We start from the raw sequence: 14,341 nt of genomic DNA, 5'->3' as shown, positions 1-14,341 counted from the left end.
AACTATGCAACGTATACAAAGGTAACAGCAAAACTCCACTTAAACTACCCACTTTGAGGAGGTACACGACGGATCTGCAGCAGTGGAACAGTTCAACCAATTTGTCCGAAATTTGAAGAACTCTCCATTGATTCGATGTTAGCGTTGACATGCCCGACTTTGTAGGGCATCTCGGGTTCATTTCGGGTTCACTTGTTATTAACCCAAATTATCGCTTATTGTTGGGTTCGTTTGTTTTCCATGTTTGCTTGTTTTTCGGGGCCTTACTCCTGTCCCTTGAATCCCCTTCTTACAGTTTTGTCCTTGTCGATATCTGATTTTGTGGCCTTATTCCAAGAACCAAACCGACAACACAGCACGTCGCATAGACGGAGCTCACTTTTGGCTTTGAGTGCTTGGATTCCGGTTTGATTGCACTCAAGCGGTAGGACTAAAGTGTCAGTCTAAATCCCTCTCCTTCGCAAGGGTGAGCCGACGTCAATAGACTGCATCACTGCGTTTCATGAGGACGGAATAAACCCAATATGCAGTGCAGGGTCGTAAGAACAACGGCCTTCCGACGCTCGCGTGCGCTCAGTCGGAAAGCCTCCCGCTGCTCATCCTAACCCCGAGCACAACTCCTGCTCCCCTATCCCCGCGTCAGTTTTCCATCCACGGGAAGACTTTGCCTCGGGGGTTTCTTCCTCGTCCTCCCAAGATTTACGTTTTTTTCTGCTTTTTTGTTTGTGGGTTTCTCTAATCAGGGGAATCCTTAGGGGAAGCAAATCCGCCACTCATTAAATGCACTAACACAAATATTAATGTCCCGTCAAAAGTTGCACCCACCCTCAAAGTAGCCACACTTTGTGATATTTATATTGCAGGTTCAGTGTCAGTGAGACTCAGATTTCTAAAAGTAAAAAACGTTTAAAATCGCAGATTTAGGCACTCAGAAGGCTCTTACGTGTTTCCGCGTGGTGCGGAGACCAAGTAAGCATGTTGCAGACGTTGAAAAAACTTGATTTGCAAAACGTGTAGTGGTGCTTTCGCAATCAAGGACCTCGTTTTGTGTACAGGCTTGTTACTTGTGCCTGTGTTTCACCTCATGTAAGCCCTCTAACTGCTGGCATGATGATTTTATCCGCTGACTCCAAAAGCAATACTTAATAAGTACTTGCACTTATTCAACATGTGTAGTTTGAACTCTTTGTATTATAAGTCATCAATAAATGCAAAAAAGTGGGCTCATCTTGCTCCATTGGGGAACCCCGGAGGTTAGGTTTTTTGATAATTTCGACTAACTGATTTGAACATATTGTGAACGATGCGAGAAGCATGGACTAACACGTGGTTAGGCCCACCTCTTTTTTGGAAGCTTGGCGTTCCTTCGCTCAGCAGGCGCGCCGCTCTTCCAATTCGCATGCATTTCCTCCCAGTTGCAGAGGCGCACTCTCCTTTTTTTTCGTTGACGGCACTCTTTCGCTCAGGAGGCTTTACTGACTGGCCGTGTTCTTCGCTCAAATAGAATTTAGCAGACTCGCGTTAATACGCGTTCAGCATGATGTAAAATTGCTGAACTTTGAAGAGAGAGTTCTTTTGGGGAGAAATTTTGAAATCATGAATAATAACACCTCCCCCGAAAAAACGTAGACTGTTACCAATGTTCCTGGAGACGCAACCCACACTGTATATTAACTTGAGAATTACACTAAAAACTGTATACCCCATGCCTAGTCCTTCAGAAAGTCCGATTGCAATGCACAACAATTACTTGGGAACGCTGCAGTCCTTCCCTTCTATACAACTACAAGAACTATTTTCCAGTGTTTCATACGCATTGAAACAAAAAGCTACAGCAGCTTTCACGGCTGAGAAGAGGTGTGCGTCTAGTGAACTTCTCTTCTAAAAATCGCTTTCGCTCTCGGCTTTAAAAAATCTCTCAGGAGTATCCCCAGCGTCCGGTGCCATTCCCAAACTATCGCCCTTCTCCTACTCCGCTCGTGCCATCCCTACCGGCCAACATATCAGTCGATTACCACTCGATGCCTTTATTTGCCTTTATTTTTATTATTCATGTGTACTCATTTCGGTGCGCTCTCGAAAGAACTGTATGAATGGCTCCAGGAAAGCTGCTTTTATGTGGCTCGGGGACTGCAGGCTGGTCGGACGTGAGTCTTGCGTGAGATAGGCCCACGGACAAACTGCTGCGCCACAATCTCCTAAACGCTCCCAGACTTGCCTGGCCGACATTTCCCCCTCTAAGACGCATGTATGTGCGCACACAAGCGACGCTCGCGCGGTTTGAAAGAGGCGCCCGGTCCGCTATGTACACTGGCGCAACGCACCCATGTTTGCAGTGCCGGATTTTCAACTCACGGCAGGAAGCACAGGAGGGGACGTTATTGACTCGGTTTGATAACCGATCGCTGCGCCTCAGCTGACTGTTCACTTTTCCTCCAGTCACTCAAACTGAGGTCGGTGAGAAAACCCGCAGCCACTCCTGTTTGCGTAAGTATTCCAGTGCGTCCAATCACAGAAAACCGCGATAAGGTTCAATGCCTCAACTCGGAACATTCCTTTTTTTACACTGCTGAAACAGGTTCGATGAAATTGTGTGTGTACTTTTTCATTTCTTGGACATATAGAAGTTAAAAACTTTCGATGTTTGTTCTACACATGAGGAGGTTTTGTTTCTTTTTTTAAAGAAACCAGAGCCGCGATTGGTTTTATTGCCTTAAATTGAAACGCAGGGCCGCGAATTGCAAATTTTAGAGATCCGAATTTTTAGCTGGTTAGCGTAACCTAATTCCTTCTTATGTACACATTTCTCCTCTGTGGGCGTAGCGCGGTTGAGCAATGATCACACAACTGTCTTTTTGCTATGATGGCGGGACAGTTATATACTTTTTTTTTCAACGCAAGCAGAAGACCTGCCATCCCACCCTGCGAAAGTGGACGTCCCGCGAAGCCGTTGTATACCACTACAAATGCTGATAGGGGAAAAAATGAAATGTTTCTCGCCATCTCAGCGGATTTGTCGCTTGCGCTAGGCTACTCTGCCTGAAAAGGCTGCGTCCTGCCTAGCATGACACATGCACTCGGCGTCTTGGGCAAGAACTTGTCTATTTATGAAGCTGGTCCCGGCCAGCTTTCAAACATAATCTGCAAACATAAGCTTTACCAGGAACGCATGGAGGGGGGGGGTCCTCATTGTTCACAGGTGCATTATCATTTATAATGCGGTTACGGTGCCTGTTTTATGGTTTTTAAAGAATATTGAGCCCTGTGCTGTATGCCTGATTAGTCTGATACATGCGCTCGGCGTCTTAGGCGAGAATTGCTGGGTTCTGCTTGGGTTTTTTTGTTTACGACGCAAAATTTTTAAACCAACTGGAGGAAAACAACTTCGGTGTAAAAGTCCTTCAAATGCGTTTCGGTTTGGCCTTTCAAATTTGTACTAGCGTCGCGCTATTGCATTTTTATACGGAACCAAGCGGTGTTGTTAACACATCAAGGCAATGCGCAAATGGGAACGCCAAGGTTCGCGCATCGTGAGGCCTTTGTTCATTTAAAGCAGAAAAAAGGATGAAAAAAGTTTGTAACATCTCGCATCGGCCGAAACACGGCGGCGTCACGCCTTAATTTATTGCTCTGTATGTAGAGAGGAAGAGAGGAAACTCTGACGAAAAGAAAAGGACCGCATAGTGGCAAGCTCAACTTGCTAAACATGCGGAGATAAAAATTGCGAAACTGGGAGAAGCCGGCCAGCACACTAAAACGCACAGAAACATGAAGACAAGACATCCGGCGTTGTTACAAATGCCCACTAAAACGCAGCCATCCACCTTCAAATCTAACGTACTCTACACCCCCTCAAGTGTCCCTTCTACCCTTTTTCGAATACCACCAGCCATGTGGCGTGGGTCTCCCAATAATACCGTACCTTGTTCATATTGCATATTCTTCACTCGACCAACCTTGACCCCGGTAACTGGATTTCTCTCCTTATCCGTGCTATAAATGCTTTGAAAGCCTGAGGGTACCTTGACTGAGGCAGCTCATCTCCTTCCGTGACATCTAAACAGCCACCTGCCCCCCGCGCCTCTCGCCCTCGACAACTTTGGTCAGTTAAACATTTTTCCTCTCACGTGGTTAACTTATGGCACGTGCTTATATTTCGGAAACAAAGGTACGTGGTAACGAAGGCTACCCTAAAATAAAGTTAAAAAAAACTTTCTTATTTGGTTTATAAATACACGAGTCCTTAAAGTTGGTGCTGGAATACATTTGTATTCAAATGCACATTTCATAGCTGTCGGTAAGACAGAGATATGGTTAAAATCATAATGTACTTGAATCTGCCCTGAGGGAATGCATATTTCGAACCACAAGAGAAACATAAAATTTGCTTGTTCATGTTTTTTTTGGGAACTTCTTGCATTTCTGATGCTGGGGAAGCTTTCACTGAAAATGTAGTGGTTTGTTAAAATGAACCACGATGCATGCAAGTATATACTTCCAGCAGATCTGAATGTGCAACAGGGAAAAGAGACCTCAGCACGGAATTTCCGAAGTTGAAGTCAATTCTGCCTCTTTTTGTGCGCTCCACAGATGCCGACGTTAGCAGGCACCCTCCTGGCAACAAGTCGCCTCTCTGTTTCCTACTAGCGCATAAAGCATCAGCGTGAGTGTGCAAAACGCCTGAGGCTCGTCTAGCAAACCGCTAGCAAACCCTGCTCTCTACCCCAGCCAGGAGCACGCCCGGAACCCCCTTTCTGTTCGCTTTATGGCAGGTGCTGGAGCCTCCAACGAAGATAGCAAGCCCTGCCTACGCATCGCACCGGCTTCTTTCGGAAACGCCGCCCGATTAACTCGTTGCGCAAACGCTCAGGCGTCTCTAGCCTTCAAACGTGCCTTAGCTGTTAACCATTACCGCACTTCATCGGGTACGTTATATCACCGAGCAATGAAAGTTCAGACTTTGTAATGTGTACTAAAACACTAATTTTCGACACGATTTCATCTTCTTCTGTGTTCGATGAACCACAGCCGTCTTTCTTCGCGTCGTCATCGTCACTAAAGATGAAGTCTGCTCTTGCAACTGCTTTGCTTTTTCGCTAGCTGCATTCTTCCTTGAATCGTGCACAAAATTTGTAGTAATATTATACACAACAAAGGAATATCTTCCCGGACGCGTGATTAGCGCCAAGAGCGACCGACCGGCCACCGAAACTCAGAACAACGAAACAGAAAAGAGGCAAACCCGGCTAGGCCTGGAGGGCTACTGAACATTAAACCACACCTTTGTGGTGGCGCAAACTCTTGGCATTTCACATGGTGATGATGATAGCTACTGCACTCTGGGAATACACAGGGAAGCGGTGGTTTCTGTTTCACGCGAGAGTTGCGGCGCGGTTACTTTTTGCTGAGTCCGTAATACTGATATTTCTCGGTTATAATGGGGCAAATAAATTGCATGCGTTTTTCTGAAATATGCAATATATATAGAAAATCGCTGTTCTGAAACATTTTTACTTTGAAAATGTAGGCAATCTGGCGGCGATTAGTAAAATATTCGTAAATTTGAGAAATTCGTTAATGTGGGGTTCCTTGTAACGAGATCTGACTGTATTCGGGTGGCTTGTATCATTACATACAACAAATAAATACCTTTGCAACCAGTACATCATCGCTCCCAGTTTCACTGCAGACAATGTGAAAGCTGTGTTATTTGTTTGTGAGTGCGCCAGTGGGAATAAATAGGAAATATCAGGTAGTCCTGAACTTATAAAAATCTTTCGATTGATTTCCTCCTCTCGAGAAAAGCCATGAGGCAGTTGACGCGAGCAACGTTACTAGAGCTAACGTTGGACGCGAGTAAGTGACTGGTGGATTCAACACAAAATAAAGTAGGAAGTTTTGAACGCCTCCGACAAAGCCACCGAGGGAAACGGCCGATGCCGATTCCACTTGGAGGGAGCTTGCCAGCAAGGTTTCGGTTACACATTTACTTTTTTTCTCAATACCCAGTTCTAGTTTTCCAGCCGTATCTATTCTGAACGACGCGGGACATTCAAAAGGCTTCTTCGACGAACGCCAATGTCGCCCTTTTCTCCCTTTCTCTGTTTTTGCGAACAGTGTGCACAAAGCAATGTCACCTGTGTACAAGGGGCTTCGCTTGTAGCCTTTCTAACCAACGCTGCCACTTTGCAGCGTCTTCAAACTCACTTCCACGCCGTATTCGCACCGCGATATTCTTTCTGTATTTCGTGGAGCTTGAACGCTCATGTCCGCGTTCTTTGAAAATCCTATTTCCTTTTCCTCTCGGACGGAACGGCCTTATCTGCCCTGGCGGGCTTCCAAATTCGATGTCAGCTCCCATCAGACGTATAGGACGAAGTAAATCGAAGCCCAGTTCCCGAACCTCCTAAGTCATTTTTGAGCGCCATGGGCTTGACTTTGTTGAGAATTTCGTTTTTTTGCTACGTGTTCCGGGTTTACCAATACATTGTTTGTCTTTCTTGGTCTTTCATTACAGCCAGCTGGTACAAGCTGCTTTGCAGTGTTTTTTTTTTTTTTATTTGACAGCTGGAATTTTTCCCGTTACAGTACGTGCGAGACAGAAGTGTGCTTTCGTCGCCAAATAGATTTTATTACAATGGCACATGCGAAAAGCTCTTTTTTTGCTATCATTTAGGTTTCCAAGTAGGCTATTTCCTTAACCATTCAACGCGCTATCCCAAAGAAACGCTTGGGGGATTAGCCACAATTTAGTTTGAATTGAAGCAAGCTTCTACCTAATGATTTCCCGCTTAATAAATATCCCTAACAGCTTTTTAAGGTTCGCATATTATCACAAATTACACCATTCATTTTTTTACGTCACAGGCATCATGCTCACAAATATTTTCTTCCTAAAGGGAGTGATAAAGACACATAATGCGTGCGAACAGCTTTAATTATTTTTTCTGAAGAGTATATTGCAATACCTAGAGGAAGCGAAGCCGCTTAGTCAACACCTCCTTTTTTCTCATTACAGCGTGAATGAAGAAGAAATAAAACTTCGAATGAGAAGCACATCACTAAAAATCAAGCAAATATTCACATAGCATCAGCTTTCCCAATGGGGGTTTCCATGAATGCGACAGCAGCGCATCGCAATGATTTTTTAGCGCATAGCTTCATGTAGAGGAGACCAACGCGGCTGTAAGGCATATCCCACAATTGCGGTATTAGACGGGGGTAGGTTGGACTTCGGGCGCATCGCAGTAGCCAGATGCCCTGGGAAATGCGATGCAATACTATCGCATCCATGTAATCGACCTAGCGAACAGTTTGCGTGATTGTATACCTTCATGTGAAACCACCTCGGACACGATGTTGTGGGTTAGTATACACTCCGCAATCCATGCGCAGCGTGGAACAACTTAGATGAGGAGAAAAATGACATAAAAATAACATTCATGCGGTTTGCATGCCATCTCATCCTATGCACTCCGTGTTTAGAGAAGAAACTAATCTGAAAGCAATGTTTCAGAGGCGTGGCTACAAAACGTTCCGAACACTTTTTTGTACCCATGCAGAACCACTCCGCTATATCTCCGTGCTTGTATCTAGTTTACAGCAAAAACCATTGCTCTTGTATGCCAGAAAGAACAATAGCTTAGTCAATAAACAAGAAAAAGTGACAATTATTGAGAAAAGAGCGTTGCTTCTACTGCTCAACACGTTCATCTCCCGCCTTCAGTAGGTCTACAAGCTCATGCCAATCCGCGCATCGGAATTAACCCATATCAATTTACCGTGAGAATAAAAAAATATATCCTCAGCACAGGGGCGTCGGAATAAGTGTGGCATGTCAAGAACAAAGCCTTCCGGCTTCCGGAAGTGATCCCCAATTAGCCTGTCAAAAGTTCTACCGCAAAATTTCTTCTTACCAATAAAAAGGAGTGATACTACATGAACTTCGAGGCGACTTTCTTGACCCCGAGAGCTGTTGATGGCTGAAACTCCCTCCAGTCTTTGGTAATAATTCTCAACTTGCTGAAGTTCATAGGGGCTTCAATTAAACGGCGAATGGTGATCATCGCGGGAATTGCAGCCTGGCATGTCCATCGGCTCATGGTTCGCGCTAATCCCTTTAATCCACTCATCAAGCCTTGGGAACGAAATTGAAACCCGAACAAAAGGAGAAGCCTTAATCCGCTTTAGGACTCCGGAAGTGACACACTTGAATAAGCTGCTGTACTGTGCGCGTTTATGTAGAAGCACGCAGACACTACTAAAGAATGACCACAGTAACCTTTTCTCTTAGAAGGTCCGTTAAACTTCGGTCGTGAAATTCGTTCAGAGCCTGGGGCACTGTCTTGCTACAATGCAACATTTCTTCGTCTTCTTTATCTCAACTTCACTGATACCTAAACCGCACTCAATGATTCTTTGGAGAACCCATCAGTTAACGTGTCATTCGCCGGTGCAATACCTTCGTTAATACCTCATACCAAAGCCCTTTCATAAAGCCACGAACTATAAATAACTCTTTGAAAACATAAGATTCCGAAAGTGTTAACCTTTTGTCCGTTTTTTCTTCAAACTCTCAGAAAACAACTATTCCGAGGATCCTCTAGTTACATCCTGCGTCTGTGACACTACTTCTTTATAACTTCTGCGTGCAGCATGACCAATTTGACGATTTTATTATGTTTGAGGTAAACTCGTTATTAATCCTGTGACAAAATTGACATTAACTTCCCAAACATGGCGCGATTTGTCACCTGAAGGTGGTTGCTGCTGTACAGATGCCGTCAGAAGTAATCGGCGCAAGGGAGCTGTGGCCGAACCGCATAGGAACACCGTGTAGCTGCACCGGCGTTAAACGTAAGGAGCAGAAGATGCGTGCGTGCCTGCGGACGCCGATGACCCCTATATACTTCTAAACCCATTTCTTTTAACGCGGCTTCGAGCGTTGTTCGCTGCACACTGGTCTCGCCGATAGCGCTGATAGCAGACCCAGCTAAAAATATTAGAAAAATATTGTTACTTCACATCCCTTCGATCGCGACGCTTCTCCAGCAGCTCGCGTGCGCTGAAAATGTGTGCGCTACGCTGTCAGGTACCGCCTCTGCTATCAGCGCCATCGCTGAGACCAGTATGCTGCGAGTAATGCTCGAAGGCGCGCTAAAAGAGTGGGTTCAGAAGTATAGATGGGCTTTCACCGTCGGCAGGCGCGCACGCGTGTTCTGTTCCTTTCGTTCACCGCCGGCGCAGCTTCACGCCGCTCCTATGAGATTCGGCCACAACTCCCGTGCTCCAATTACTTCTGACGACGCCTCTACAGCAACTCAAAGCCCCGAGGTATCTCGAGAGATTTCAATTTTCATCCGACATAACAGAAAACCTGAACGAAGTCATCGGCTGTATTTCCAGCATTCATACACTTTGTGTCATTATGGCACAGTAAGAACCAGCCGTTTATTCTGTGAGTATCTGAATTTACTGACATCATTTATGTATTTTCAACAGTGGATTATTCTCCAGATGCGCTTCTGCTAAGCCTAGAAGGCCTGCTTTGGAAGGAAGCCGCGAATGTTGAAAAAAAAAAGCGCGTTTTCTTTTTCCTATTCACTTTTACAGGCTTAACTGAATATTTTCGCTATCTTGCAAACTGTGCCGGTGTAATTTTAGGGTGGCAATTTTTCATACCATAATGGGAAGCACCTATTTTCTTTAAATGGAGGCGTTAGTTCCCAGAATCGGAACATCCAGCTTTGAGAGCAGTGGCAAAAAACAAATTTACGGAATGTCTTGCAGCGAGTTCGGAAGAACTCTACCAAAGTGAAAACGTTTTAAAAGTGCCTTGGATTACGCCATCCGTAAACAGTTTATTCGGTTGAGTTTTCCAAATATTAATTGCTTTCATTGCCAGTTATGTTTACCAGATCCATAATACGGGTAAAGTACACAAGGAATGAAGACGTTTTTTTTTTTTAATCTGTTTAGTGCTTCTCAGTTCTTCTTTACCTCAAGGTAATCTGGAAATTGTACTGCTTTCGAATTTTATATTATAAAATTTCAAAACTAAAATTTGTTCTACGGCTGCACATGTGCGTTTCTCGCCTGTATTACTAGAAATTAAAAGAAGTTGAAACTTGTTTTTACATGCTATAGCCTTACCTTGGCCGTGAGGACGGTTGTTGTGAGGGGATAAGGAATAATTTAAACTGCCCTGGGTTCTTGAAAAAACCATCGAAACGGCGTACACAAGTGTTGATATTTTTTGCTTCGCAGGAGAGCATTCTAACTGATCAAGAATCGAACCCTGAGCGTCGTCCTCCGCACAACAACGATTTGAGCCGCATCTGAGCCACCCTGTCGGATTACTATTATTTCCGTTGTGACCACACTTGTTTCGACACTTATTTCGTTCGCCTGCCGGCATCGCAGATACGAACAGATGGCTCGGCCTCTTTCGTGCTCCTTGATTCGCCCATACAGCTTTGAAGGGAGAGAGAACCGCCGGCTGGAGTGGCAGGCCACGGGGGACACGCGGCAGAGGGTTCGTGATGGAGACCGTCGAGGTCACCTGCCATGATAACAGCCGCCGTGGGCAACAATCGTGATGTACAGGGGACAAACAAAGCTTTTGGTTGCGGCGTCTCGGCGCCTAGCGTGTAGACAAGCGCGACATGGCCTGACGCGGTTTGAAAAGCCAGTCCGGAGCATTTGCACACGAATCACCAAATAAGAGGCAGTGAAATCAAACCCGGAAAAAAAGGTATTTTGTGTGCCCACGAAAGCTTGTTCAGCGAGTCTTGATAGCAACTATACATTAAAAAAATGGCAGCATCTCCACTTTGTGGATGATGGCGAGGGTGCAAAGTACAGGGACTCGAAATGACATCCAAGTTGCGCCTCGAGTGACATCCGATTTGTGCCTCGACCATCATTCGATTTTAGCCGTGAGTTGCACCTTGATTATTCCCTAAATGAAACTGCAACTCACGGCTTAACTCAAATTTCGCTTGATGGTGGTGTGCGCACGGATAGACGTGGGCGGACATTGGGAGGTCCTAAGATACTCCGCACCGTTACAGGCGTGTGGCTGTAAGCCGTGTGGCTGTCGGGTAGTAACTCATGGTCGTAGCCCAATGGGTAAGACGACTGTCACTAACTCTATCTGGTATACCATACACAGGATCGAATCCTGATGATGCCTGTGTGATTTTTTGAGATTATAATGCTATGCGCACGAACGGACATTGTGCGATCGTAAAGTACTCCGAACCTAAAACTTGACACAGTAACGTTCGCATCAATCCAAGTGTGTAACGAGGTCTGGGGCGCTATTACAGAATGCCCGAGATAGCTCGGTCCCGAGTTTCCAGCTGTTCGAGTTAACAAAGTAGTGATAGTGCAGCATCCGATAAACCTCAAGCGATACCGGCGCAATCTCGCGGAGCACGCTTAGCATTATCAGCGCGCCCAGTTGAGGACGCTCACGTTGAAAAAACAAAGCTTGCACGAACATCCGCGTGCAGCGCCGTCTAGAATCGAGTTGCAATATGCACTCCGTCATGCAAAGTAGATGACCCAGCTATTCCTTTTAAAACTCCGGCCTGGCCCAAAGCCTCCTTTTAAAGCTCCGCCCTGTAAAGCGGCACGGGGCGGCTCCAATTTTATCGGTGTTCTGTTCTTCCACTGAAATCTGTTTGCTACGTGGTTTTGGGGTGGCTCCAGTGCAGCACAGCGCAAGCCCAAAACAAGTAAGCCAGGAACTTCCCTGTAGCGAAAGGAACGCACCCTTCTCCCGACTGTTAAACGTGACGGGCTTTGTTAACGGGCGGACGGCTGGCGTAGTATCAGACATCGCCCCTATTTAGCGTGTCTATGAGCGTGATTCACCATTTTACGAGTGCGTTTTAGAGACTGAAGGTGTGTCATCTGTCGTCGATTGTGTTTTTGCTGTGTAATAATACGGCTTCCGTGGGAAAATCTTGTCGTCTTGGCCGGTCCTATCCTCCGGACAAGAGCGAGCACTTCGTTCGGACCGAACCCCCACCCCCACCCTCCTGCGACTGTGGCAGCATTTGACTGACGGTGACCTGGGGGCGTCATTTGTTCATTGCTTTCTGCTAAGCTTTACTACCGGATCATCTAATGCCAGTGACTTCGTGGCTGCGACTCTACCCCATCGGCGATTTGGACGCCATGGGAGCCATAGTTGGGCAGGGCTTCGGTCGCTATGCCGCGCCCACGAATGGGCTGGGTGAGTGGGATTGACACGAGAACTCGGAAGAAACTCGGGAGAGATATTGCGCGGCCGAGTTGAACTCGGGATGCTCGTTTCGGTGGCTGCTGCGGCGAGGATCATGGTTCGCGCACGTCGTAGCAGGCATATATCTATGCCGACAGAGTTTTTCCTTTAGCGGAGGAGGAATTTCAAGCTCTTTTTCGTCTCTCGAAAGTACTGTGCATTGGCTGTGCAGCCATCTGACACCCCACCCCCTTTGCGACGACTCTGAGGCGGCTTTCGCTTCATAACTGCCGAGGAGCAAGTGTTGCGTGCCCTGCGGATTTGCGCGACGGACACCTACCACGGAAGCGTTGGTTGCGACCACACCAGCGACCATCCTCAGTCGATAGTCAGCCGGTGTGTGCGCTAAAGGATTACTGCAGACACGTTTTTCTCCTTTTTTTAGGTGGTTAGCCGGTCATGGCTTCCGCAGGTTCTACCATGCGTTTATCCGTCTGCAGCCAGACCGTACGCTTCGGTCATTACCACGGTCGCGACCGCTCGATGGAAAGAAGGTTTCTATTGAGTGGCGGCACGTACTTCTGTTATCGTCTGCTAGATAACTTTCCGATGTGGCGTTGCATGGCCGTGCGTTTCATTTATCGTCAGCCCGGGGAACGGTTTTTATGAGGCGTTTCGTGTCACACCATTCTTGCGAAAGCTTTACTCGCAGGATAGTACATAATCAACGGCGTGTGTCTATTATCGGAGGCGATCTTTACGCATTTCAATGGGTTTTGCCCAGCTGCTTTGTCGTCTGGCTGGAAGCGGATCATGACAACCTTGTGAAGGGAAGATTGAGACCAAAAGAAACAGCGTGACGCCAGAAGAAAAGTGAAGTTATAGAGTCGATAAAAAAAAAAACAATGACTGTGGAGAGCTTCGTCGTACAGAAGCTGTGAAGAGCAAAGTGAAATAAAAGAAACAGATTTGAAAAGCTGTGGTTGTTGCTATTCCTTTCTTCATAGCACATGGCAAAATGGGTGACTCACCCGCAATTGAGACCTCTGAGGAGCGAATGGACTCCGATTTGAAAATATACAAAACTGTGAATTCGAAAATAAAAGTTGTAGAATAATGCGTTTTACGTGAACGTGATGGCACATGAGAATTACAGGTGCACACAAGCTGCGGAGAACCACGATTATAGGGAGGCTGTGCTGTTTTCCAGTTTTCTTGCTGGCGAGTTCACTACGAAATGAAAGAGAAGAAGCTGACGCAAACGCGGTATAGCAGAAAAGAAGCCCGTCAAATGCCAAAATTCATGCCGAAAGACAAAGAAATAAAAGCGAGGAAAAATACGCAAGTGCAATATATGAATTAGGAATTACCGCAAGTACAATTATCAGTTGCTAATAAGTATCGCAAGTACAATGTATCAGTTATTGAGAATCGCCAAGCTTTTGCCTTCAAATCACGTAAGCAGGCGGAAGTGGTTCTAAGAAATTTCGTATCTGAACGCGGACGGAGGGTTTCGATAGCACCGAGCAGCAAGTACTTTGAATGTGGCGCGTTTCCATCACTCGCTTTCTTTTTTTGCCAGTCGGCCTTAGTCACGTCATTGCATTGTCCCCCACCGGCGGCAGAAATTGGCAGAAACTGCTGCTTAGGACGGCAAATTTCAAACAAAAACCTCATAAGAACGCGTAAAATAAAAAATCAACGAGTGTTGTAGTGAAATACAGATTATATAATAAAAGCGAGATAAAGCAATGTAGTTGGATTTGCTTGCCCCCAGTATCCACCGGTGCAGCAGCGGAACGAAAGACAGACCCGCCGCGGTGGCTCAGTGGCTAAGGCGTTGCGCTGCTGAGCACGAGGTCGCGGGTTCGATTCCCGGCCGCGGCGGCCGCTTTTCTGATGGAGGCGAAAAGCAAAAACGCCCGTGTGTACGAGATTTCGGCGCACGTTAAAGATCCCCAGGTGGTCAAAATTAATCCGGAGCCCTCCACTACGGCGCGCCTCATCGCCTGCGTTGCGTCGGCGCGTTAAACACAACAATCAATCAATCAAGGAACGAAAGACAGCAATGAAAAATGCGCCACGCCGCGTCTCCTTGGAACGCGCTGC

The 14,341-nt window shown here is 46.3% G+C and overlaps 1 protein-coding gene across 1 annotated transcript in view; it reads left to right on the top strand.

The window, feature by feature from the left end:
* LOC144173222 (uncharacterized) overlaps positions 1-14,341 on the top strand; it is a 521,919-nt gene that overhangs the window by 302,400 nt on the left and 205,178 nt on the right. The gene's annotated exons all lie outside the window — the stretch shown is intronic.

The sequence above is a fragment of the Haemaphysalis longicornis genome, unplaced genomic scaffold, assembly GCF_048455015.1.
Source record: "Haemaphysalis longicornis isolate Haplotype H1 unplaced genomic scaffold, Haemaphysalis longicornis Haplotype H1 scaffold_3, whole genome shotgun sequence".
In the NCBI taxonomy this organism is placed as follows: domain Eukaryota; kingdom Metazoa; phylum Arthropoda; class Arachnida; order Ixodida; family Ixodidae; genus Haemaphysalis; species Haemaphysalis longicornis.
The sequence above is the reverse complement of the archived record's forward strand: the minus strand, read 5'-3'. Positions and strand labels throughout refer to the sequence as shown.